We start from the raw sequence: 27,391 nt of genomic DNA, 5'->3' as shown, positions 1-27,391 counted from the left end.
AGGTCATAAACATTGGTTATATCTATGATATCTATATCCCAAATCTTCAGGGAAACTCTTGTCAATTCCTCTATGTCATCAACATAGCAGTGAAACCAAATTCATATTTCAAGTATTGAAGTAAAGAATTCAAAGCTGGCTGATCACTGTTCCTTTCCATCTCAATGCAATAGTTTAGTCCATTAGTGAAAAAGCACTGATTTGGGGGCCTAAAGCCATTTTTGAATCATTTTGTTGTACCATTAGAATAATCTAAATAGGATACCAGAGTCTAAGACCAAGTCAACCCCATTTTCTTTCTCTCCTTTCTTTTTCTTCTATTTTTGCTCGTGTCTACACTCATTTCTCTGTACCAGCCTTTCACTGTGATGTTTTGAAATACTTTTTTTAAATTCCCAGAGGAAAATCAAGCAAGAAGTGTTACACCAACTTCACTGGGTAAATTTGGGAGATACATTGGAGGCTTCAGAGAGCATCTAGAGCTATCCCAGAATCGGGAGTGCCCGACAACAGTTTCTGCATCATGCCCTGAGAAATATACTGAGGATAAACTGGACACAACAATAAATCTCAGAACTATACAGAGGTACTGATACTCAGAATCCAACCCTAAACATCTTGAATATGCAAAATGAGAGTGTACTCACAGTTTTAGAAGATATCTCTTTGATATCTTTAATGTCTTTGATATACCTCATAATTAAATACCCTTTCTAAAAGTTAATTAACTCTGCCTGATAATCAATAGTAATATACATTACTAGAAAATTCCAATCCTTTAGTTACCCTTATGATCTTGATGGGAGGACTAGTCAGCTATCCTCTGGGGATTCAACCTACCAATGTTAGTAAAACTTTGGGAAGTACCCCTGAAGAATACAAAATATATATCTATATCTATATCTATCTATACATATAGATATAGATATATACACACATATACATATATACATATATATATATATATGTCCTTGCATATATACACACACACACTTAATTTCATTTTGACTTTAAGGTATATAATATTGCTATAATTTTGGAAGAAACATTTATTTCATACCATTCTACTAGATTAGATCTCTAATTATTATCATTATTTTATTTAAATAACAAAAGAAGCTTTGACCAGAAAGGCTAGAACATTAGATTCCTATTTTCTTTAAAGTTTCACAGAGAGAAAAAAACCACAAGGAAATATGTAAGATAAAATAAAATATTTGTATAAAGCAACCCAAAGACCAATAAATTTTAATAAAGTTATATCTGGGAATCTGCTCAAGAGTAAACAGAAACAGGTTTTTAGATACAGCATTCTTTATGTAAATTTACCTAATGACAATAGATGAACAAATAAATCAAGACAGGGATCTACCTCAATGATTGCAGCTCTGCAAGGAAACACAGAATGTGATCACTGAGATTTCTTTTCACAATGGTAGAGAAATAATAATAAACTCCTGTCCATTAGTTAAGCTTTCTGGGACTTTCTGCCTTTCAGGTCTAAGACTGGCTGCAAAAAGAGAGAGAATAATGCATTTTAGACTCATGGAGCTTTTTGGACCATTAAATTCTGACCAGATGATCCATTTTTAATAGATTCTATTTAACTCAATGAGGCCTGAAGTCATTATATCTTTGAAATTCTTTCTATGCAGTCAAAACCAAGTGTGGAAATGAGCAAGGCCTAAAGAATTTAAACACTGTATACAGTCAATATAGAAAATTGTAGCCCATGTATGTAATGAGAGTTCGAATGCTTATAAACTAGGGATCAAACCCCCATTCTTAAAAATACAATACAAAACAAAAAACTTAATGTTTCTAATAGTATGAAATTGTCTAATAAATTAAGAGGCACTGAAGTAAAAAGGTAAGATATAGAGTCAAAAGACCTGATTTTGAATCCTGATTCTACTCTCCAAATTCTAAGCAAATCTCCAGGCCTAAGTTCTCTCATCTCTAAAAAGAAATTGTTTTAGATTGTCCCTTCTAACTTTAAATGCCATTAAGTCAGAATAGAATGTTCCTGCAACATGACTTACTGTTTTAGATCTATACTATGCATCCTAAAACACAAGATCATACAGTAACATCCTGTCTCTTGGAGGTAGGGCTGTTCCTGACAGTCTTATTATAAAGAGGTTAAACTGCAGTTTTTAAAATTTAGATTTGGGGCAAGAGATTTAGGGACAAGTCTCTATCTAAATTGATTCTCTTCCCTTTTTACATTTAGATTTTTAGGAAGGAAATTGATTTTTAAAAAAACTTTTAAATACTTTTCATAAAACAATTCCCCAATTTACCTCCACTATTACTATTATTAATGGGAATGAATTTGGTTTTAATTTTCTTCCCTAAATCTTCAAATTATTATTTATTTAAGGAAATGAAAAACATTTATTCTTTTCCACAGCTCTAAATGATTCTAGTGACTCCAATTTTAGTGTTAGCCATCCAATTTGGTGTCCAGTTAGTTCAGAAAATAATTTTCTGCTGAATTAATTCTATCAGTTCACAGCTGTCCTGATCTTTTGATATGACAATGAATCCTGCTTCCTTTTAAGTTATCATTGACAGCTTATACCTAAGTATTATTCCCCTACTCTGCCATTGCTATTTTATTCCCTGTTCATCCATCAAATACATGATAGATACTTATCAAATAATTACAAAAAAACAAGAATCAAACCATTATCTTGTAACAGAGGATCAGAGAAATTCCTTTGTGGGATATAGGACAGGAGGTCTCTCCAGCTGTTGGAAGACTGCCTTCCCCTTTTATATGATTTCAAACATTCCTGGGGAGGCTACTCCAAATAAACATTGCTTCAGGATCTGTGCAAATAAAGTAAAACTCGTATCTTAACAATCTTTCTGCTCCAGCCAAGTGTGTCAAATTTCATGGGCTTCAAAGGCCCAGTAGAATTTCAGACTAACTGCCCCACAGTAATGGTGTAATTATCAGCTTCCATATATCTACTATCAGGCACTCCTCTGGAGGAAGAAAATGGATAACAGCATTGTCCCCATTGCACAGAAAAGCTAACTGATATGGTACAATGGATAGAACACTATATTTAAAACTAGACATCCTATTTTCAAATACTTGGTTTTCCCCCATTGTTACTAAAAGAAGATATATTTAGCTATAAAAAGAAAAGAATATCCAACAAATATTTTTATCGATAACAACCTGAGTTAATTCTGAATGAAGTTCCCTTGTCTGACTTGCCCATTGTGGTCTGCCTACCAAAATCAGAGAGCATCTGGAACACCTTGTATCATTTTATATTCTATAACAAGAGATGATGTCAACTATCTTTAGACATCTGAGTCAATAAAATCTCAAGAATGGTTCCAATCCAATTTAAAGAAACACTAACCTAATTTGAATAGGGTCAAGGGTTAATATATTTCTCTTACCATTATTCTACTGACTTAGACTATGACAATGTCAACTGAGGTAGAAGCAAATATGCGTAGTCTACGAACAATATAAAACAATATTGTGGGAAACTTTTACAAGAACCTCTATTATCTCATCAAGATACTTGTCTTCCTTCATGTTATGTGCTCTAATATACTATTTCCAGGACTACTTTTTGTTTGCCTTTCTTCCTGTCTGTGACTTGGATAGTTATCCTATAAACTCTACCTTAACTCAGCATCCAGGTAGCCTGGATGACCAGGAAGCAACTTTGGGCTCTAAATCTACACTTTTATGAGCAATTGGCTGGAGCTTATATGGAATTATTTGCCTTTTTTCATGGCAAGAGACAAAGTCTTTAGCTTACATTGATTATTTACAAGAAGTAGGTTAGAGTTTTACATTTTATCTGTAAAATGTGACTTTTTTTTTACCACAACAAAAGTAAAATGTTGCTTTGTACCTGGTGTCTTTTATTAAGATTTACTCCCCCCATTTCTCACCGAGAATAATAGTCGGGAGTCATAGGTCACAATACAATAGAAATGTTAGCAACCAGATTCAAGTAAGGGCTTTAGTGGTTCTCATGAATTCCATGACTTTGTACTGCTCACATTAAGCTAATCAGAAAAGTAATTAGTCAGTTATCACAAACACCATCCCTTTAATTAGTTACCACAAATTTTATCACAAACTCATTTTTATAATGCCACAAAGTAGATGCAAATGTTATTACTTGTGTGCATCTAAGGAAATGTAATTTTAAAAATTTTGTAATAAATCCCAAAACTGTCAACAAAGACAATCAAATAAACATACAAAATAATTAAAAACTTACTCAAAATACCACAAACCACTTCATTAAAGTAAAACTGAATAAATTAAAAATCAGTATACAAAAGGGAAAAAATGCTCTTATTCTATGTTTTCTTCTAGGTCTTTTTTTCTATGTACTTCTGATTTTGTTTTACTTTCTTTTTAAATATCACTGTAGTTAATGTATACACAATTCTCTACTGAACCTTCTCTCACTTATCATTTTAATCACTTTCTATAGGTCTTCCCAAATTTCCATGTATTTTTCATATTTTTGATTTTTTAAAATGGCAACATAATGATCTATTATCCTAACATATAATAATTTACTTTATTAATTTTTCATTTAACTTTTTAAATTAGCAACCATTTTAAAATTCATTCTATCTCTTGCCCCAATTTGAAAAAAAAGAAAGAAAACTCTTGTAACAAATTTGAAGTCAAGAAAAACAAATTCCTATACTCAATCTGATGAGGTTCGTATCCCCTCGATTCCTGGTGGTGATAAAGTTAGTGGCAATAAGAGAGTTGTTAAAATCCCCGCTAGTTGGCCACAGGTTCAAAATGAAAGAATTCACTCATCCCAAAATATTATTGGCAAAATGAAAGTTTATTGTTGGATAGACCAGTTTGCCAAGAAACTGACTTCTATAGTGGCAAAGTCCTATCAGGGAAATGGACTTTGGCACTGAGAAAAGAATGCCTTCTCAGTGGGCAGAGGGTCCCAGCAGCTGAGCAAGCTATTTTAGGCCTTCTACAAGGACTGAATTTAAGGAAACCTATTATATGGTTAGCTCTTGGTGGGGGGTCTGGAACAGCCAGCCATGCTGATCAAACCAGGATTTCTCAATTGAATGAGAATTTAGAATTTCAAAAACATCAATGGGAGTTGATTTGCTTCCTGAGAGGATGGGTCCTCTTCCTAGACTCCTTGGAGCCTGGGAGATCCTGATCTCTCAGATCAAAAAGAGGACACAATTTTAATTTTAAAGGGAACAGTTTCAGAAAAGGGAACACAGTTTCAGAGTGATAATCTTAAAGGGAAAATAGCTTCCGTAAAGGGAAGTTTCCCTCCCTCTTCAAATCAGTCCAAAAATTATATCAATTTATTTAAGCATTCTATAACTGCTAAACACATAAGCTATTTCCAATTTTTAACTTTTATAAATAAAGCAGCATAAATATTTTTGTATAGGTTAAGACCTTCCTTTTCTTATGATATTTTTAGCATCAGGTCCTAGTAATGATAAGCAGCACAGAATAATGTTGAAAACTCTCTTTTGAATCAGGCAGGCCTAGGTTCAAGTCCTATTTCTGACCTATAATAATAAAGCATTTATTCTTTGAGCAACTCACTTAAACCTATTTGCCTCAGTTTCTTTATCTATTAACATGAACTGAAAGAGGAAATGGCAAACCACTCTAATATCTTTACCAAGAAAACCCCAAGTGAGGTAACAAAGAGTTGGACACAACTGAAATGACTGAACAATAACATTTATTTATTTATTTATTATTAATAGTTTTTATTTACCAGATATATGCAAGGGTAATTTTACAACATTGACAATTGCCAAACCTTTTGTTCCAATTTTTCCCCTCCCCCCTATGGCAGGTTGACCAATACATGTTAAATATGTTAAAGCATAAATTAAATACAATATATGTATACATGGCCAAACAGTTGTTTTGCTGTACAAAAAGAATCGGATTTTGAAATAGTGTACATTTAGCCTGTGAAGGAAATCCAAAATGCAGGCGGACAAAAATAGAGGGATTGGGAATTCTATGTAGTGGTTCATAGTCATCTCCCAGAGTTCTTTCTCTGGGTGTAGCTAGTTCAATTCATATTGCTCTATTGGAACTGATTTGGTTCATCTCGAGGGCCACATCCATCAGAATTGATCATCATACAGTATTGTTGTTAAATCATATAATGATCTCCTGGTCCTGCTCATTTCACTCAGCATCAGTTCATGTAAGTCTCTCCAGGCCTTTCTGAAATCATCCTGTTGGTCATTTCTTACAAAACAATAATATTAACAATAACATTTATATAATGCTTTAAGATATACAAAGCACTTTACCCATATTATCTCATTATATCCTCCCAACAACCCTTTGAAGTACGAGCTATTATTACTATTACCATAAAGCTGAGATGTTTTTAATTCAAAGAACTTTATTTTACCAGCTGTCATGTTTGACCCTAATCATTTAGTCCTTCAGTGACTGCAGCTAACACACTAAAAATGCAAGTTGAAAATCAGTGTTGATAAAGGAAATTTCTTTCCTAGAAATTCCCCATATCTATATAGTCGCAAGTCTAAATAACAAACCACAACAAAATTTAGAAATAGATAGATTTTTTTTTTTTTTTTTTTTACCTTTATGGTATATTTTTCTCCAATGTATCAGTGTTTGTTCCTCTGAAATCCCAATGTCATTGACTTTTTTTTTTTTTTTTCCCTGAGGCTGGGGTTAAGTGACCTGCCCAAGGGTTGCACAGCTAGGAAGTGTTAAGTGTCTGAAACCAGATTTGAACTTGGGTCCTCCTGAATTCAGGGCTGGTGCTCTCTCCACTGCACCAACCTAGCTGCCCCCATATCACCTATTTTAAAGAAATGTGGTAGGGATATATATTTACTCCTACAATAGTGCTATGGCTCAAAAAAAATCTGTGAAATCACTTTTTAAATGACCCTCCCATCACAAGGAAATATATTTGTGTGTGAAATATAGACATAATACACATGCAACTAATAATAATTACTAAAGTTAAATATGGTTTCACACCAAGGAGAATTACACCGAACTAAAAAGAATTTTTGAAAAATATTATATCTCCCTTATCCCCTACCTGCAGGCTGCAAGATGACATACCTCAATTTAGAGTTGGGGAAAATAATTGTTCTTGCTATGCCATTTTAGTAAATTCCTTTACAACAAACTAATATTGGCAGATGAGTAATGGGAAAAAACAGTGGTAGAAGCTCATAACCTACAAATTAAGTTAGATTTAGGAGTAACCACAGAGTGACTCCTAGAACACAAGGTAGTAAGTGTTCCCTCAGGGGATCCAATGTTCAGTCATCTCAGTCATATCCCATCTCTTTGTGACCCCATTTGGGATTATTTAACAAAAGGGAAATGGTTTGCCATTTCCTTCTCCAACTCATTTTATAGATGAGCAACTGAAGCAAACAGAATTAAGGGGAATAGACCAGTGGCTATTACTTATAGATTCTCTTATATTGATTAGAAAACCATTTTTAATAACCACATAATATATGAACATGGGGGAAGGGTTAGTATTCTATTCTCACTATTCCCCCCACTTGATATAATCACAGAAAAGAGCACATAACTGAAAAAGAAATATGTTAATGAAGTACAAAGTCACAGCTTAAGGTAGCATAAAAAAACGTTTCCCTTATTGAATTGGAAGGGAATCTTGTTATCCACTAGTCACACTTCTCAAGATCTTTTAAAAATTTGCTAGTTCTGGGAGGTTGTGAGATGTTACTTCAGAGTTGTTTTAGTTTATATTTTTCTAATGATTTAGAGCATTTTTTCCACCTGATTATTATGAATGGCTTTATTTTCTTCATCTGGAAATTGTGTGTTCATAACCTTTGACCAATTTTATTCAATTTCCTCTATATTTTAGAAATGAGGCCTTTATTAGAAACATTGGTCGTAAAAACTGTTTTCTAGCTTTCTGCTTCCTTTTTAATCTTGGCTGCATTGATTTTGTGGAAAAACTTTTTAATGTAACAAAAATTATCCATTTTGCATTTCATAATATTCTCTATTTCTTCTTTGACCATAAGTTCCTTTTCCAAAGATGTGACAAGTAAACTACCCCTTGTCCTCCTAACTTGCTTATATCGCCTTTTATGTCTAAATCATGAATCCATTTTGAATCTTGTCAGACATTGGTCTATGCCTAGTTTCTGCCATACTATTTTCAAGTGTTCTGGCAATTTTTGTCAAATACTGTTTTCTATCTCAGGAGCTGAAGTCTATGGCTTCATCAGACAATAGGTTTGAGCCACTGACTATTGTGTCTTGTGTACCTAACCTATTGCCCTGATCCACCATAGAGAATCTTTTAACAATGGAATAACTATGGATTCAGGACAGAGTTAGCCCTGGAAATAAAAAGTCAAGCTGAAGAGAAGAATACCCAGGGATCCCAGTAGAGTGATTTTGATGCCATTAGGGAACCAAATGATGCGGTTAGTGGCAGGGCAAAGAGTTGTGGGAACTCCTCTTTGGTTGGTGCAGGTCCAATGTGAAAAAATTCATGAACCCAAAATATTAGACTGGCAAAAGGAAGCTTATTGTTGGCACTGCAGAAGCCAGCTTTTGCTAGGAAGACTGACTTCTGAGTGACAAAGTCCTGGCAGAGAGATAAAAGGTCCTAGCAGAGAAATCCTGGCAGAGAGATAAACAGAGGGGCTAACACTGAGAAGAGAATGTCTTCTCCAGTGCCAGGGGTCCTGATAGGCAGTTGTGCCAAGGAGAGAGGTTCCCTAACACGGTGTGGTCCTGCTTTGGGCCTCTGTAAAAACTGAATGAACAGAAACCCATTTTATGAGCAGATCTTGGGAGGGGGGAGGCTATCAGGATCACCCAATTGAATGAAATTACTTTGAAGGCTTTTTCAGCCTGAATTTGAGTGGGGATCCTGCTATCAATGGGGGCAGGGAGGAGGGGAATAATTTGCCTTAGAAAAGGCCAGCCAAGAGAATATGCTCTTCTCATAGACTGGGAGACCAGGAATCTCCCTTCTTTTATAGATCAAAAGGGGACACAATTTTAGAGTGAATATTTTACAGATTAAAGAACAGTTTCACTGCCCCCCCCCATCAATTTCATCTAGCAAAAATACTATCCAGAAGGCAGCAATGTATGGCACCACAAGAAAAGGGCACGTGTTGCTATGGCCACATGACCTCTATGAGTATGCCTTACTACAAATGCATTCCAAATTTTTGCACAATATTCTCATAAGTGCTAAGGATCTTTGTGGAAAAGTACTGCCCCCATCCAGGTTTATTGGGGAATGTTTCATAGCTATGAATGAGATGAGGTGAGATCTTTTAAGACAGTTGTGAAAATCGAGTAAGGCTTCATCTACTTCAGTGTTTGAGTAGGCCTAAAGGACTGTGAACATCAAGTCAAGGGCATAATTGCGTTCCCCTCTCATGATATCTCCTCCCTATTTCAGCCAAATATGGGCAACTATGTACTTATTGGTCAAGTTCAATTTCATGGGCAGATCTCGCATTTAGAGTGTAAGACTCTCAGCCAATGAGGATGAGGGTCAGTGGTGGGAGGGGGCGTTTTGCATTAGGGATTAAAGGGGCTGTCCTGCCCACAGGAGGTGCTTCCTCTCTTCGATTGTCTGCTGGAAGGGTGGGACACCCTTCTCCTAAGAATGTACAATCAACTTTGCTTTTCTCTAGAGCTCTCTCCAGCTTTTTTTATTAAATGGTGACTCCTCACCATTTCCGTACCACACAGCTACAATTTGTAAATGTTTGTAAATGCCTTTTTTGTTTTTAATTAATTTTGTCTACTGGATTGATATGGATTGTGGTGCCTTTAAGAAACTAATCCTTTCAGATGGATTTATTCCTTTCTGATTCCCAGCCCCTCCTAGCTGATGCATTTACAATTCAAGAAGCTAGGACCTTTGATTCACAAATCCTGGTCAAAAGCTCCCTTTGAATTCCAATAGAAGATCTGGGCTCTCCTAGCCCCCATCTGATCTGAGCCAACTTGGGACACCACCCACTGGCCCCTTTAGCTAAATCTCTCATTATAAATAAAAGAGCCAAGCTGGAGTTCTCTCTTGGCAGAGGTTCCTAACATGGCAGCCTTACACCTGTCATGCCAAGGATCTCTGCCCACTGGAACACTGTTTCTGGTGCCCTTTTGTCTCTACCTTCAACCTTACTAACTAGACTTTAACTTTACTTCCAAACCTCATAAAAAACCTTTTATCAATCTAGGTTTTCGGGTCTGTAAATTCCTTTTACAGGGGACTCTTACACGGCCACTAGACCTCATTGAACTATGTATCCTTGCGCTGAATCCAAAGGAGTTACAGGGATGCTCTGACTCTCTGTACCCAGAACCTGTCACTAGACCTCAATTAAACTCTAATTTCATTTAGATACCCCAATTCTAGATCTCATCAGGATGACTATTAAGGGTATACTCACTAGCTAGGGCTCATATGCTCTACCTTTAGGAATATGGACCCATAGAGGTTCTTTGGAGTAGTTATACTGTTAGGGGTCTAACCTGAAAAGCTGTGAGTGTTAAGATGAAAAGGTAGTCCATAGTGGGTGTTATGTTTAAGAACCAAATAAAAATACTTAACTTGAATTAATATGGAATTTCTTAGTGAAAATTGAATTTTAGACTAATTAGATCTGTTTGCTCTAAACAAATACTAATTTTTTTTTACTACAAGGTCATCAGACAAGGTTGCACTCACAACTGCAGTAAGTTATAAATCTATCTCCCCATGAAAATGCACAAAGGAATACATGGTTCCTCTTCTTTCCTTTACCTGGATGTTTCAGGAAGCAGAGCCAAATATTTATCAGATACCCAAGGAGAATCAAGGAAGACTATTGAGAAGAGAATATTGCTTTTCATAACTCATAGACTTATAAAGGAAGAAGGTATACCACCTATCTGAGGGGTTACAGGTTATAGAATTGAAAAGTAGAGCCCACAGAGAAAGTTAGTTTCTGAAAAACCTCACAAATGTGATTCTTCTATGAAATCATAATACAAAAACAGACTTCAAAGAGGGAAATATTCTGGTATGGAGGTATGTTTTGCTCTCTAAACACACCTCTGCTAAGACAAACTCTAGAATACAGTTTTAACTTTTTTGATGTCATGGATGCCTTTGACAATGGGGGGAAATCTATAGAATCCACAGAATTATGTTTTTAATGCATGAAATAAAATACACAGACTTACAAAGGTTACAAATTACATTTTCCATTTAATGATTAGAAAATTATGAAAATAACTATTTCAATTATATCAAAATATTAAAGTTCATGGATTCCACATTAAGAACTCCTGCTCTAGTCTTCCTATCTGGGCCATGATAGAAAGCTAGTCCCCTCGGAAAAGGAATAAATGTTAAGTTATTTTATGTAGCAAAAACATATATTGGGTAAATAAGAAGGGGACTAAGAAAAAATCTTAAAAGCTTAACTGTATCCTATTAACATGATTTATTGTTTCACAACTCTCCCAGTCTAAATTTTTTCCAAATTTCCTCCTCTTGAAAATTGCCTTTTTTTTAAGTCTTTTTTCTCTTGCATGTCATGGCATCACTTTCCTGATGTCTCTTCTGAGAACAAAGGGGAAACAATAGTACAATCATCTTATATTTAAAAGGTTTTGTGACATCAGCTAATCTACAATACAATCAAATGTCTACCATAAATACTTTTGACATTGGTTCACTTTATTAAAACTTTATTGTATATAATTTGCATTGTATTTTGCAATTCGTTTCAAAAGACCTTTGAGTGAAAGTCTGTAATATAAAAAAGTAATACAAATACGATGATCATGATTACATAAAAATGAATTCAGAAAAAGAGACCACATTTTTTATCTTAATTTTTCAACACAGTTGAGGAACTCTCAGAATGAATATATAACAAGAGTAAGCTTCACCAAAGAAGAGTTTTGTAGGACAAATTAAATGAGATGTTTAACAAACCTATCTAAATTACACATCCAGTTATGTTAATTACTCACAAGTGAAATCTTTCAAAGCCAAAATCTGTGTATAAGCAATATTCCCAGTACACCTTTTAATTTCAGCATTTTATAATCAGTAATAATACTTTTGAATTGACCCATTTGTATCAGTGCTGGTTAAAATTAAATGATCCATTTAGAAGTAGAAATTAAAATAAAGAACTTTTAAACTATCTCAAGCACCACCTTATTCAATGCAGAAAATGAATTTATAATATTCTGTTTCATAATTGAAAGGAAAAAGGACTTCTGCTAAAACCTTAAATTTTTCTTTGGTAGAGACCTTTGAGAGTAGCTTATTCCCAGGCAGAATACAAAAGGTGAGATTTTTTAAAAGAGGATTTTTCATACAGAAATATGCATACATATACATATGTGTACAAAGTTACATATAAATTTAATTCAACAAACATTATTAAACACCTTCTATATGGAAGAAAAAGTCCGGTAAGATATAATATGCAAACAAACAAGTAGATGAATATACAGATGATATATATGCACAAAAAACACATATATGATAATTTGAGGAAAGACTATCAGTAATTTATATTTCTTGTGGAAGATGACATATTAACTGTCTGGCAAGAAGCTAAAGATTCAAAAAAGCAGAGCTGAGGAAGAATGGAACTTCATAATAATCTTTAAAATAAAGTTAATCTCAACAAATATAAACAACTAATTAGAATTTTTAAAATTTCAAATAAAACTTAGTACCTAACTATGAACTTTAATAAAATAGTTATAACTTATTTGTTCATATTCTCCTTTGATCTCTTTTCTACCTGTCTACTTATAAAGTTTGACTACTATTAAAGTCTTGTTATGTTACACATATACTAGAATTTCATTGGCATAAGGAACTCGCAATGAGGAAATCCTTTTTACCAATATAGATCAGCCCAACAAAAAAGCTCAAAATAAACACAAAAGAGGACATATTGGAAATTAGAGGAGGAGGAGATATATTAGAAGCAAAAAAGACCACAGAAACAACAAAACATCCCAGAAAAAGATGTCAGAAGTAGCTTTGCAGATAGCCATAAAATGGCAGCTCTACGGAAAGAAACATATATGTGCCAAAATGTTTGTGGCAGCTCTTTTTGTTGTGGCTAGAAACTGGAAGATGAATGGATGTCCATCAGTTGGAGAATGGTTGGGTAAATTGTGGTATATGAAGGTTATGGAATATTATTGCTCGGTAAGAAATGACCAGCAGGAGGAATATAGAGAGGCCTGGAGAGACTTAAATCAACTGATGCTGAGTGAAATGAGCAGAACCAGAAGATCACTGTACACTTCAACAACAATACTGTATGAGGATGTATTCTGATGGAAGTGGAAATCTTCAACATAAAGAAGATCCAACTCACTTCCAGTTGATCAATGATGGACAGAGGTAGCTACACCCAGAGAAGAAACACTGGGAGGGGAATGTAAATTGTTAGCACTAATATCTGTCTGCCCAGGTTGCATGTACCTTCGGATTCTAATGTTTATTGTGCAACAAGAAAATGATATTCACACACATGTATTGTACCTAGACTATATTGTAACACATGTAAAATGTATGGTATTGCCTGTCGTCGGGGGGAGGGTTAGGGTTAGGGAGGGGGGGTAATTTGGAAAAATGAATACAAGGGATAATATTATAAAATATATATATATATAATTTTTAAAAAAATGGCAGCTCTATAAGGTAGAGATGTAAAGTATTTGTGGAGGCAGAATGAAAAAAAAAAGAAAGGTATAGTCAACTGCTAAGAAATGGATATATGAAAAGTATATAATGTATTACCATAATATATGCACTAATTTTTGTCTATCAACAGATTTTAGTGGATTAGTTACCATCAATTACACACCAAGAAAACTATGTCAAAAATTCAACATACCAATTACCCATCAAGCAAACTATGCAAAAAATTCCATATGCCAAGAAAACCTCACAAAAATCCAACATGCCAATTACACACCAAGAACATGTCTATTGCATGCCAAGAACACCACATCAAAAATCCAACATTATCCATTTTTTTCAAATTTGGGAGTTCATTTATAACTTGTTCAATACCTTATTCTGACATTGGGTTATTTAAATTTTTGTTCTATTCACCTAAGCCTATATTTTATAAATAGCCATTGGTGGCTTTATTGGCATATGATTGGGTAAAACATTTTCCTTTTTAAATTTTTAAATTTGCATTCTGAATTCATATCTTCCAGTAATCTTAACTGATCTCATAAACAAGATTTTTTTTAAAAGGCTTTGTTTTTATGTGTTGTAGAGTTTTCTTTATTTAAATTTGGCACCCCTGATTCCAAAAAAATTCTTTAATGTGAATGTCTTTTTTTTTTTTTTTTTGCTCATTCTTCTACACTTATATCTGTGGACACCAAAAACAGAGTATGACTAAGAGAATACTGTACAGTGAATTCTAGTATAACAGAAAAGAAAGATCAAAGCTGTAGACTAGAAAAAACCATATAAAGGTACTCTTAAACTTGTCCAGGATATAGGAAGTCCAGGGTTGACTGAGAAGACATTCCAGTGACATTCCAGGTTGAGGAGCAGTCATGGATCCTAAACTATATAATGAACAGCAACAAAAAAAAAAAAGTTCGGAAGCAAAGAGGAGTTGTACAGCTCTAATGCCAGGAATTGAGTAGAGGTTTCAGTTCCAGCCTCCAGCCAATCCACTAGAAGGAGACTAACTTCAGCAAAACAAAAAGGAGCTTGTAGTTTTATCATTTTGAACCAGCAGGGCTTCTAAGATGGCTGAAAGTTGATGAATGCAGTATTAATCCACTGAAACTTCCAACAAGAAATGAGGCAATAGGATAGTTATGCAGGGGCAGCTAGGTGGCGCAGTGAATAGAGCACCAGCCTTGAATTCAGGAGGACCCGAGTTCAGATCTGGTCTCAGACACTTAACACTTCCTAGCTGTGTGACCCTGGGCAAGTCACTTAACCCCAGCCTCAAAAAAAAAAAAAAAAAAAAAAAAAAAGAAAAGAATAGGATAGTTATGCAGATATTAACCCAGGTCAGGAACTTGAAGAGTTCAAATAAGGGAGGGCAGTAATCAGACTTTGCTCTAAAACCAATTTGAGAATACTGAAAGTTTATTGATCTTTAGTCTAAATTGTCTCTGAAATACTAAACTATACTCAGTAATCCAAGAAAGCAGCAGGAAAATTTAAGAGAACAAAAGCTCAGTTCAGACATTCCCCCTCAGAAATGTGGAAAGCCTGGTTCTAACATTAAGCATAATGTCAGGAAATAAACTGGAAGAATGAATAAGCAAAAAGAAAAGAAAACAAAAAAACCTATCATAAAATTATTGTGATGACACAAATTCAAAGACAATGATTGTAAAGCATGTACAAGCAAAGAAAAACACAGCTTATTTACAACTTCAAGCAGAATTCCTGGAAGAGATAAAAGCAGGAGGGTTTTTTGAGAGCTAAAAATTGATTTTTTTTTTAAATTGTAGCTACCAAAGAAATATTTGGAAACTAGGAATAAGAAGTATAAAACCTGATTGAAAGAAGAAACTCCATGAAAATTGGAATGACCAAATAGGAGCTAATGACTCTATAAAATAACAAGAAATAAAACAAATTCAAAAGACTGAAAAAGAAAATCTAAAGTGTCTTATACCAAAAACAACTGACCTAGGAAAGAGGACAGAAAATGTAAGAATATATATATATTAAATGCCATGATACCCCTCCCCCCAATTTTAAAGAAATCATAAAAGTAAACTCTCCAGGATCTTTTAGAAATGAAGGCCAAAATGAGAAATGTTTTCAAACTATTGCCTTCTAAAAAAAAAAAAAAAAAAAAAAGAAAGAAAGAAAAAGAAAAAAAGAAAGAAAAAACAAAACTTCAGGAATTCTCAGTTATAGAGCAAACTCAAAAGTTTCTGAGTCCAAGATAAAAATATTGCCATACAGAAAAGTATTGAGGAGCCAGTGAAGATCATACAAGATTAAACAGCCACCATGAAAAAAGAAGCAGAAAACTTTTAAGGTGATATTTCAGAAGGCAAAAGCTGACCAAAAGACATAGGCTTACAATCAACAAGTACTGGCCAATAGGGACAGTTTATAATCCTAGGAGGTTGAAGGTGAGAAGTCAGGAAGGATGGACTTTTAAGGAAAAAGGAATTCTAAACATTCTTAATTAAGAGAGCTATGTAGAAATTTGAAATATAAACACTGGAGTTAAGAGAAACAAAAGTGGTACACAAAATCAAACAACTTTAAGGGACTAAATGAGAATAAATTGTTTACATTGCAGTATAGGAAAATTATTAATGCATCCCTCAGAACTTTGTAATCATTAAGTGTCTTAGTGGAAATATCATTAAAAGGTCTGTGAAAGGCTATGTTCTAATCTTGTTTTGATTTTTTAAAAGAATAATGAAGAGAAGGGGAATACATTGGGAGGGGGTGAAAGAAAATCCTCTCACATAATTGATGTGCAAGTAGAAATCTCTAGAATAAGGACCTTACTCTCATACAGAGTTGGGTTCAAAAATAATTTAGAAAGAAATCTAGGCAAATTTTTAATATTCTCTTTGGTAACTTTTGAGTTCCAAATTCTCTTCCTCCCTCTAGCCCCTACTCTACTCATTGAGAAGACAATTTATTAATAATAAATGCAAAGTCATGCAAAATGTAGGAAGACAAGCAACTTCCCTGAGTAGGCCCCACCAGTTTAAGTGCCAAATTTTAACTACTAGAGTACCTAAGAGGAAAGTAGCTTTTGAAGAGAATATTAAAAGTCTGTGAACCCATTTTGGGGCTCTGGGTAAGTGAAGGAGAAGAGGGGCAAGGGAAGAGAAGTAAATTACATCAAAACTAGAGTACCAGTGCTAAACTACAATGGTTCCTTATTACCTCTGGCAGCAAATATAAAATCATCCATTTGGCTTTTAAAGTTCTTCATAATCTTATTTTCCTCCTACCTTTCCAATTTTCGTTACACTTTATTCTTTACTTATTACTTTTTAATCCAGTGGGTAAAGCAAGGGTGTCCATTATCACTTTACCATTCAATATATTGCTAGAAATGCCTGAAGTCTATGGGATAAAGGGAAAACTAGTATCTCTAGACTGGTGAGGAGGCTGCTGAGCTTTTTTAGGGCTGCTTTACCTCTTTGGTATCCACTTTCCACCCAACTCTCACCTGTAGCTCCAGGAAGCTGCCACATGCACAGCAGCTGCACCCCATTAAACCATTTCAGCAGATAAGGCTAAGGGCTGAGGGTAACCTAATGTGCCTTAAACCTGTCAATGAGTTCGTAGTTGTCTACATCAAACTTATGAATACTTTTCCAGCAGAATAAGTGGATGTGAACTATTTGGTTCAATGGACCATGAAGGTAGCAGAAGCAGTTGCTGTGGAGTGCTTAGAGCTTTGTTAGACATCAAAGATAACAAGGTCATTCACTGATGCTGAGCCATTGACAGTTGGCTGGAATTTTGTTTTGCCATTGGACTCCCGGATGACTTTAGAAGTGAGACCAAATGTCTTTCTGCAATTCTGCCTTACAAATCCAATTTATGGGCAAGTCAAAAGGCATTACTCACATCATTTTGCCATTTTCATCTTCCTTGGAGTCTCCTGGTGACAGGCAAGTGACGAAGCAAAAGTTGTACATATGTTGGCAGCTAGAGTCACAACACTGAACATAGGTAGCCCAAAACAGAGCATCTTCTCACTGGACTGAAGCAGCGCGCACATAGCCCCCAGGTGTCTGAGCACTGTTTTTTTTAAGAAACAAATGGCTCACCTGCTGACATGAGGTAGGGGTTAGAAAAGGTGCTCTGAAAATTGTCTACTTTAACTAATCTATCCCTGGCCTGCTTATGGAGCAGGCAGGGATCCTATCCTATAGTTGAAACAACCAAAAAATGTAGAAAAAATTCTGTGAAGATGATTCCACTTATCATCAGCAGTATATGGAATGTATGCATGAAATCCAATGTATCTGAAAGTCAAATAGCTCTTGTTGCAAGAGAACACAAATATTCCATATAGTAGCAGCCCTGAATGAAATGATGTTGGCAAATAAAGACCACCTTAACCAAGTCAGAGATTGATACACATTTTTCTGGAGTGGTTGCCGTGATGTGGAGTGCCATGAAGCTGGTGTAGGTTTTGCAATCAAAACTAATCTAGTTAAGAAGCTTGTATGTCTCCCCAAAAGAATGACAGGCTCTTTGCTACCATCATTAGTGTGTATGTTCCCACCATTACAAGGCCTAATGTGAATGATTCTCATCATCAATGTGCCAAAAGAGAGCAAGCGTATAATTTTGGGTGATTTTAACCACAGTGTAGGCACAGACTATCAGACATGGCAGGGAGTCTTTGGAATGAAGTCAGAAACAAAAAGTCACTACTAAAGGCTTGTTTCATGACCTTTCCATTACCAATACAGTCTTTACCTAAATACAATAAAACTTCATCAATACATCCTGAATAAACATTGACACTGAATAGACCCCAAACACTTCCAGAAAAAAATGCTCAGAACTTCTAAACATAAAAAATGAGATTCCAAAAAATGAAAGAATTTATAAATGTCCTCCAGAAAAAAACTTAACATTCATGGGTAGGATGGATGAGTTAATAAAAAATAATAGTATCTGAAGTAGTTTTATTTATTCATAAATTTCAAATTTACTTATTCAGGACCATACTAATGAAACTACCAAGAGACTGCTTGATAAAACTAAAAAAAACAACAAAACTCATTAGGTAAAACAAAGTCAAGAGTTTCAAAGTAATTAATATTTTTTAAAAGTGAGAAGGAGAGAGTTTAACATTATCAGATTTAAAACTGCACTTCAAAGCAGTAATCATTGAAATAATTTGGTGCTAGCTAAGAAACAGAGAAATCCAGAGTTTGATCAGTAGAATAGATACAAAATATATGGCAGGAAACAGACATAATAATCTTAGGTTTAATAACCAAAAATTTCAGCTATGATGATAAGGGAATGGTATTTGGGTTAAAAACAAGCAAGAAACTTGTTAGGACAACTCACTCTTTATTGATAAGCTTCAAAGGATACATGACTTGGACAGAGATAAATGATACCATAAAAAAAATCAGAGGAACATGGAATAAATTATTTGTCAGATCTATAGGTAGGGGACGAGTTCCTGATTAAACAAAACATAGAATGACAAAAGCTAAACACTTTTGACTGCACAAAATTTTAAAGTATTTTTTTCAACAAACAAAATCAATATAGCTAAAATCAGAAAAGCAGATAAATGAGAAGAAATCTTTGCAGCAAATTTCTGTGACAAATATCCCTAGCACCTTTATGTTAGAGAAATGAGCATCTTAGAGAAACATCTCTAAGACATTCTAAAATGTATATGGAAATGACTCGTTTATAAGTCATTCCCCAAATGGTAATATGGTAAAAGAATATGAACAAGAAGCTTTCAGAATAAAAGCAAATGTACAAATAATCATATTTTTAAATGCTTTAAGTCAGTAACAATTGGAGAAACACAAATTAAATCTTAGGTTTCACTTTACAACTAAAAGACCGAATTTGACCAAAAACAAAAAACAAAACTCAAATGCCGGAGGAACTATGAAATAACAGCTATATTAATTTCCCAATGGTGAATGGGAACAACCATTCAGGAAAATAATTTAGCACTATTGTCCCCCCTAAAGTTATTCAACTTTGTATATTTTTTTTATTTGACACTACTACTATTACTAGGTCTGTATTCCGAAGAGATCAAAAGAAGAGGGAAAGGATCTATATGTGCAAAAATATTTATAGCAATTCTATTTGGGCTGGCAAAAAAAGACCAAACAAACAAACAAAAAAACATTAAAACTGAGGGAATGTCTATCAAATGAAGAATTTGATAGACTTAGTTAAACAAGTACAGTATTTGAATGTGATGGAATACTATTATACTGTAACAAATGAAAGGGATAATTTGAAAAACGAGGAATATCTGAAAGAACTGCTGCAGAATGAAGTGACCAGAACCAGGAGAACAATTCATAACAATGTTCTAAAGGTGATTAATCAACTTTAGAAAACTTAAGAACTCTCATTATCACAATGACTAACCCTAATTCCAAAGGACTTATGATTTAACAGGATACTCCTAAAAGGGAGGTGATGGAGTCAAAGTACAAACTGAGACATAATTTTTTTGGACATGGTCAATGGAAGAATTTGTTTTGCTTGACTACATATTTTGTAACGCTGGTTTTGGTTTTTTGTTTTCTCAATTGGGCATGTAAAGTGAAGGAAGGGATGTAAAAGGTAGATCTTCATTTGAGGAAATGAAATTTAACATAAAAAAAGAAATTTAAGAACATTGGCAGAAGATAAGAAAAAGAAAATGCAGGGAGGGAACAGACCAATTCTATATGAGCCAATCTAATTGATCTTGAAGGTAAGAGAGATCTAGAAGAAAGCCCCAAGTGAATTCAAGATCTAGTAAGCATTATCTATGCTTGTAATGGTCTACATGCCAGTCTGGGCCCTTCATCAAAATGGAGGTTCCAGTAAAAACTCACCAATGGAAGAAGGCAGTTGCAGAGTCAATAGGGGAAGGCCGCTGAAATTAGGAAAGTTAAATATGTTGGGTATACTCCCACTGTTGATTCCTGGGAAGACATGAACATGATCCAAAGAGAATGAAAAGGCATAGATGCTCTACAATTTGCATTGTTGAAGGTAGTATCCTGTCAAGTTCTGAATTGTAAAGTTCTGGTTGTCTCTCAATTGTAATCCTTCTCTGGGAGGAGGTTTCTTTTCTCTGTGAATCTTTTTCTCTGTCCTCTTCACTTGCAAATCCACGCAACATCTTCTTGATCCAATCTAGAACTGACTTTCTTCTTTTATCCTCCCTGAGAATGGGAGTGGAATAACTCAGGGGCTTGTGGGAGAAATAACCTTGCTCTATTTTAGTGAAAGCCTCTCCCTGATCTTTCTGTCCAGGGAGGACACCCCAAGCTTTTATTGCAGCCTCAGCAATTTGCTCATATACTGTCATGGGATAATTAATCTGTTCTGAATTCTCTCCATATTGACCTTCACCAGCTAATTGCTCAAAAGTGAATTGTGTTAACTCCTATTTTCAAATTGCATAGAACTTGGATCTTGCATAATTCATGAAACTCCGCAAGCCACAATAAGTTTTGTCCAGGTTCTAGACATGTCCTTGCTATGGATTTCCAATCATTCGGGATTAGGACTTCATAAGACAAACCATCTAGTAACATTTTAACATAAGCTGATGTAGCCCCATAAAGGGTACAACCTTTTTTCAAATCTTTAATTTTATTCAAATCTAAAGGTTTATATCTTCTTTTTTGACCTACAGAGTCAATATGCATGTATAAAATCACTCATATCCTGTCTTTCTCTCTTAGCCTTAACCAATGCTTTTTCTAATCTTGTCATAGGCTGCTTAACAGGCGATTCTGTTTGTACTTCTGCCTCTTCCCCTCCTCCTCCTTGCTCTACCCCTGAAGGGTTGAGGGAAGAGATGGGAAATGCTCCTGTTGCTCAGTTTTGTACTTAACTCCATTGTTATCTGATTCATCCTCTTCACCTAGTTTAGTTGGATCCTCCCCCTCTGGCTCCTTTAGTCTAACAATTTTTAAAGCTATGTGGAATAAATTGTAGGTATGAAGTGTACCTTTGGAAATTAAGTTTGGTTTGGAATTGTAGTGTTTACCTAATTGCTCTCCTACTAATTCCCATTCATCTAGATCCAATTCTTTTTCCAGAGAAAAACAAGGACATATGACCTGCACAGTTTTTAAAAGTTCAATAATCTCCTCCATAATTATAATCAATCCTTGGCTTTTCATAACCTTGCTAATGCTCTCTAAACATTTTCCTTGAACAGAAGGCATTTGCCCCATTTCACTGAAATTCTACTTTAGCAAAGTTAAACAAAAGTTTAACAAAGTTTCCTTGTTACTCAGCTTCTGGGTCAGAGAGACTTTTCCACTGAAATCTGGATCAGAGGCTTTTCCACTGAGATCAGGATCTTGTCAGTCCCTGTCAAAATGTCAAGGTACGGGCTAGCTCCTCTGAAAGGCTCAGAATCAGTCCTTGTCAGGATAAACAAAAGTCCTTGCCCCATGTTGTGGGCACCAAAATGTCAAGTTCTGATGGTCTTTCAGTTGTAATCCTTCTCTGGGAGGAGGTTTCTTTTCTCTGTGAATCTTTTTCTCTGTCCTCTTCACTTGAGAATCCACGGGAAGTCTTCTCCTTGATCCAATCCAGAACTGACTTTCCAGACTCTAACTTCTTCTTTTATCCTCCCAGAGAATGGGTGTGGAATAACTCAGGGGCTTGTGGGAGAAATACTTCAACCAATGAACTTACTCCTCTTAAACATGTAAGCTCCTCCCCAGAAGTTCAGAGGGATAAAACTCCCTTTAAAGGTCGGAACTAGATAATTGTTAAGTACCGGCTTAGCACTTAGTAAGAACCTAATATCTCATTATCTCATTAGCACTTAGTAAGAACCTAACAGTATCCACTTTTGAGCATGAGTCCATCAAAGAAGTACCTTAGCAAAGTCCCAACATTATGGAATAGGGAGAAAATCAAAATATTCAGAACTAGAAAGATGAATACCTCTCATTTTATAGAGACAGAAAGTGAGAATAACTTTTTATAATGACATTACAGAATCTGGAAAGGTAGAAAGCTTTTGGCAAGGAACCACACTAGAGCCTCCTTCAGGTACCAGAACAAAGAATGGGGATACTGCACTCTAGTGAGAAAAGGAGATAAAAAGCTCAACTGTATATTTCACAATTTTGCTGAGGGTTAATTAATTTAGGCTAACTTTAAGGGATATACTGGATTCCTTACCTGTAAAATGAATGGGTTGAAACTAGACAATTTCTGTAAATCTATGCCCTCTAAGAACATATTGCCAAAAACAAATGTATGCTTTTCCTTGCTGTTCAAATAAATAATCAGTGCATATAGCCAGAATTAAAAATTTAATTTTCTTGTTGTTAAAATAGATTAGAGCCCAGTCTTGGCCTTCCAGTTAATGTCAGAAGAAAAAAAAAAAAACAACTACTAACTCAATTAAATTTTAATCATTTAATTTTCAATAAGTGTTTGTTAAGCACCTCCTATTGTGATATCCAGCAAGAGCTAAGACTTGAGAGAAGCACAAAGAGCATTTTAGTTTAGTAACAGAACATCTCAGAGTGCAATGTTCTTTCCAAATGAGACACAAGCTTACTGCTACAATAATTTCAATGTGTCACACATAGAACAGAATGATTTTACTGTGTATCACTGAATATTCTTTTCTTTAAAAAAGACTGAGACTTCCAATGCTGACTTAAGAGAAAAAATTCCTGGGTTCCTTTCCTCTGTTTTTTTTTTGTTGTTGTTGTTTGTTTTGTTTTGTTTTGTTTTGTTTTTTTCCCCAATAGAACCAGAGAATATTTCCTTAGTAGAAGACATTTGCCAACTGAAGTTAAAATTGAAATACTGTCTTCATTATTGTAATCTAGAAATTGTAATTCAAAGCTACTGTTCTTACATTTTCAAGGTATCTTTCTCTAAATCATAAGTGAAGGCTGATAACCTAAATCTCAAATGGCAAAAACTTACATTGATGAATATGAACTCTAGATGATTGTTTCCTGTGAGTCTAGTAAATGAACTCCAATGGCTTCCTATTTATACCTTTAGGAACAGTTTCCTCTGTTTAGTTTTTAAAGTAATTTATTACCTGGTTCCAATATATGTTTCCAACTTTATGTCTTTCCCCAACCCACTCTGCAACCCAATCAAGCTGGGTTTCTTGATGTTCCTCACATATTATTCTATTTTCAATCTCTTTGTGCTGCATAGTACCATACCTGGAATATACTTCCTCACCTTTGTCTCTTAGCCTTGTTTCCTTAAAGATTCAGCTCAAGTAACATCTACATGAAACTTTTTTTGCTTTCCCTAGTCTAAAAAACCCGCTTTATATTTATTTTGTGTATACTACATTATGTGTATATTGTCTCCGGATTAGGCTACTAGGGCCTTAGATATCAGTCTGTCCATTTTTCTTTGCATCCTGAGTGCCTAAGGACTAATTGGTATAGTACATAAGATTGCTCAGCTGGCAGTTAAGAAAGACCTGAGATCAAATCTTAAGACACTTAAGAGCTGTGCAATCCTGGCTAAGTCATATAACCCTGTTTGCCTCAGTTTTCTCATTTGTAAAATGAGCTAAAGAAGGAATGGCAATCCACTCCAGTATCTTTGCCCAAAAGACCCTAAGGACATACACTGACTGAGATGATTAAACAATTCCTCAGAGTTTCACACAGTGCCTGGTCCTTAGTTCAACAAATGCTTCTTGGTTGATTATGTGATTCTACCCATCAGGATCTAATACAGTTACAGAATGATTCTTTTTTTTCCCTGGAAGTAATTGGGGCTAAGTGACTTGCCCAGAGTCACACAGTTAATATTAAGTATCTGAGATCAAATTTCAATTCATGTTCTCCTGACTTCAGGGCTGGTGCTCTATTCACTGTACCGCCTAGCTGCTCCTCAGAATAATTCTTAAAAATTCATTCCTTTATGGGCAGCTAGGAGGACCCTAGTTCAAATCTGGTCTCAGACACTTAACACTTCGTAGCTGTGTGGCCCTGGGCAAGTCACTTAACCCCAGCCTCAGAAAAAAAAGAAAAAAAAAATTCATTCCTTTTAGTTAAAAATGCTGTTTGGTATTCCCCATACTTTCTTTCCTGTCTTCTTACACTTTACTCCTTCTACCCCTTGGGCTTCCCTGCTGTTCCACAAACAAGACACTCCCTGTTTCAGCACCAGGTATTTTCTCTGGCTATTCCTCATGACTGGAAAGCTCTCACTCCTTTACTCTAATTCTAGCATGTTCCCTCTCTTAATTATTTTCCTATTAATCTTGTATATAGCTTGCTTTATATTTGTTTTCATGTTGGCTACCTTATTAGATTATAAGTTTCTTAAGGGCAAGGATGTCCTTTTGACTCTCTGCATGCCAACTCTTTGTGACCACATTTGGAGGTTTCTTGGCAAAGATGCTAGAGTGCTTTGCCATTTTCTTCTTGTGCTCATTTTACAGATGAGAAACTAAGGCCAAATGGGTTAAATGACTTGCCCAGGAACAAACAACTAGTAGTGTCTGAGGCTAAATTTAAACTCTGAAAGATGCGTCTTCCTAATTCCAAACCCAGTGATCTCTCCACAGTGTCACCAATGTGCTCTACTGGCATTTAACAGGCACTTAACAAATGTTGATTGATTGATTGATTGAAAGAAAATTTGAAATTTAAACTATTCAAGATAAATACATTCAGATTTGGAGAATTTAATACAGTAAAAGAATATGATGTATTAAAAGTTGAACAACCCTTCCAAAGGCATTTTCAATTCTGTCATACCGCCTTAAATAAGAACTCTGACATAGATTTTTCATAGACTTAGTTTAAATTTAAAAACCAATATTTTCTTTCTTATTTCAAGACTCCAAGGATCTTTAATTTAATTAAGAATGGGTATTCCTTCATTCAATGGATCAAGACCCTTTACTAAGTCCTGAGACTCTGTGACCAGCAATTTCATCCTGATTTTATTATAATTAATATTATATAGAAAAAAATGTTATTCTCTAACACTGACACAACCAAAAAGTTTCTTCAATTCTTTTGAAAATTGGTTAGGATGGGGGCAGTTAGGTGGCCAAGTGCATAGAGCACAAGGACTGAAGTCAGGAGGACCCGAGTTCAAATCTGATCTCAGACACTTAACACTTCCTGGCTGTGTGACCCTGAGCAAGTCACTTAACCCCAATTGCCTCAGCAGGAAAAAAAAGAAAAAAGAAAAAGAAAATTGGTTAGGATCATAAATCTAGTACTTTAAAAGAGTTGACTAAAGCATACACCATTAATTGGCCTGAAGATTAAAAATGAGCTTTTGAGAACCTAATGACTATAAGTTTATAGTTTAATCTTTGGTCAAATTTAGCTAATGAGACATAAAAATCATTGTTACTATCTATAATTTTTGCAATCTTTTTTTTTTTTTGAGTTGGCATTGCCAAAGTAACTTTTGCAGCAAGAGATCAAGAGGCAAAAAAAAAAAAAAAAAAGATATTGTTCTATCTTTCCCATTCATGGTAAAAAACACAGCCTTGGATCAATAGTCTTGTATTTAGGACAAAAAAATTCATTGAAACACCGACACTATTCTGTACTCCATTTTAAAAAATGTTAGTCTGAAATCACTTATGAAAACTCGTAAATATTGCTTTAAGATTTGTAAAACTTTATAAATAAATTAGGAATAAAGAAATAGCCCACAAATAGATAGGAATCACTATGAATTGAGTTCCCAACCTACAATCAGAAAGCCCTGTGTTCAAATTAAGCTCCTGAGATTTCCTAGCTGTGTGATATTAGAAATGTTGCTTAAACACAAGCAGCATTATTTTCAGTCCAGGACTAATTGGGAATAAGTAATTTCGGCACTAAATGCTTCAGGGGCCAAAATTCTAAGCAAACGTTTTGCAAATGTTGTGATATCCTCCTTTTCCTTCCCATTCCCATTCTCTAAATAAATACATAAAGAAATGAAGCAACAAAATAAACCTGGCAGAAATCGGAAATGACTCTAAACTTGCACTTTAAATCACTTGCGGAACTATCTCAGCTGCACGGTGACTCAGCATTTTATAACGCCAGAAACTAAGTGAGATAAAGGCCTTTCTCTTCAATTGCACAGGCTAAAGGTACCTCAGAATAAAAAGTAAAGAGTTGGAAAATTTTGTGATTAGTGTGTAAATGGCTTGACGTGGTACCCGGTAACCGACCTGGGGCTCACTGAAGTGGATCACAGTGTCTACAACTGAAAAGGAGGAGGGAGACTCGTTGGCATATTAGTCACAAATAACCAAGTAGGCTACAATGAAGCAGAGGGGGAAAAAAAGATTACCTGTAACTACCCTTAAGTCATGAATGTTTTACAATCAGCAAACCAGCAATTCAAGTATTGGGAAAGTATTTCCTCACTTTTTCTTAATGCAAACAAAACTGAATCAATATGAGGAGAGAATTAAAAAAAAAAAAAAAAAAAAAAAAAAAGTAAAATTAAGTCCCATAGAAAACAATCCATCTCTATTCAAACTGAAAGTAGCGAGAAATAGAAACTAACTCTGCCAGAAGGTTAGAAAAACCAGACAGCAGGCAGGGGGGCGGGGGGGGGGGTTAAGAAAGCCGCCCAAAGACTGGGGCGTGAGTGTGGGAAGA

At 35.0% G+C, this 27,391-nt stretch overlaps 1 long non-coding RNA gene across 1 annotated transcript in view; it reads right to left on the bottom strand.

The window, feature by feature from the left end:
* Positions 1-1,296: 1,296 nt before the first annotated feature.
* The window catches only part of LOC141553633 (uncharacterized), a 49,144-nt gene continuing 23,049 nt past the window's right edge, over positions 1,297-27,391 (bottom strand). The window contains exon 2 of the long non-coding RNA XR_012485558.1: positions 1,297-1,510. This is a non-coding gene — a long non-coding RNA (uncharacterized LOC141553633). The remainder of the gene's footprint in view (positions 1,511-27,391) is intronic.

This window comes from Sminthopsis crassicaudata, chromosome 2 (assembly GCF_048593235.1).
Source record: "Sminthopsis crassicaudata isolate SCR6 chromosome 2, ASM4859323v1, whole genome shotgun sequence".
NCBI classification, from domain to species: Eukaryota; Metazoa; Chordata; class Mammalia; order Dasyuromorphia; family Dasyuridae; genus Sminthopsis; species Sminthopsis crassicaudata.
The sequence above is the reverse complement of the archived record's forward strand: the minus strand, read 5'-3'. Positions and strand labels throughout refer to the sequence as shown.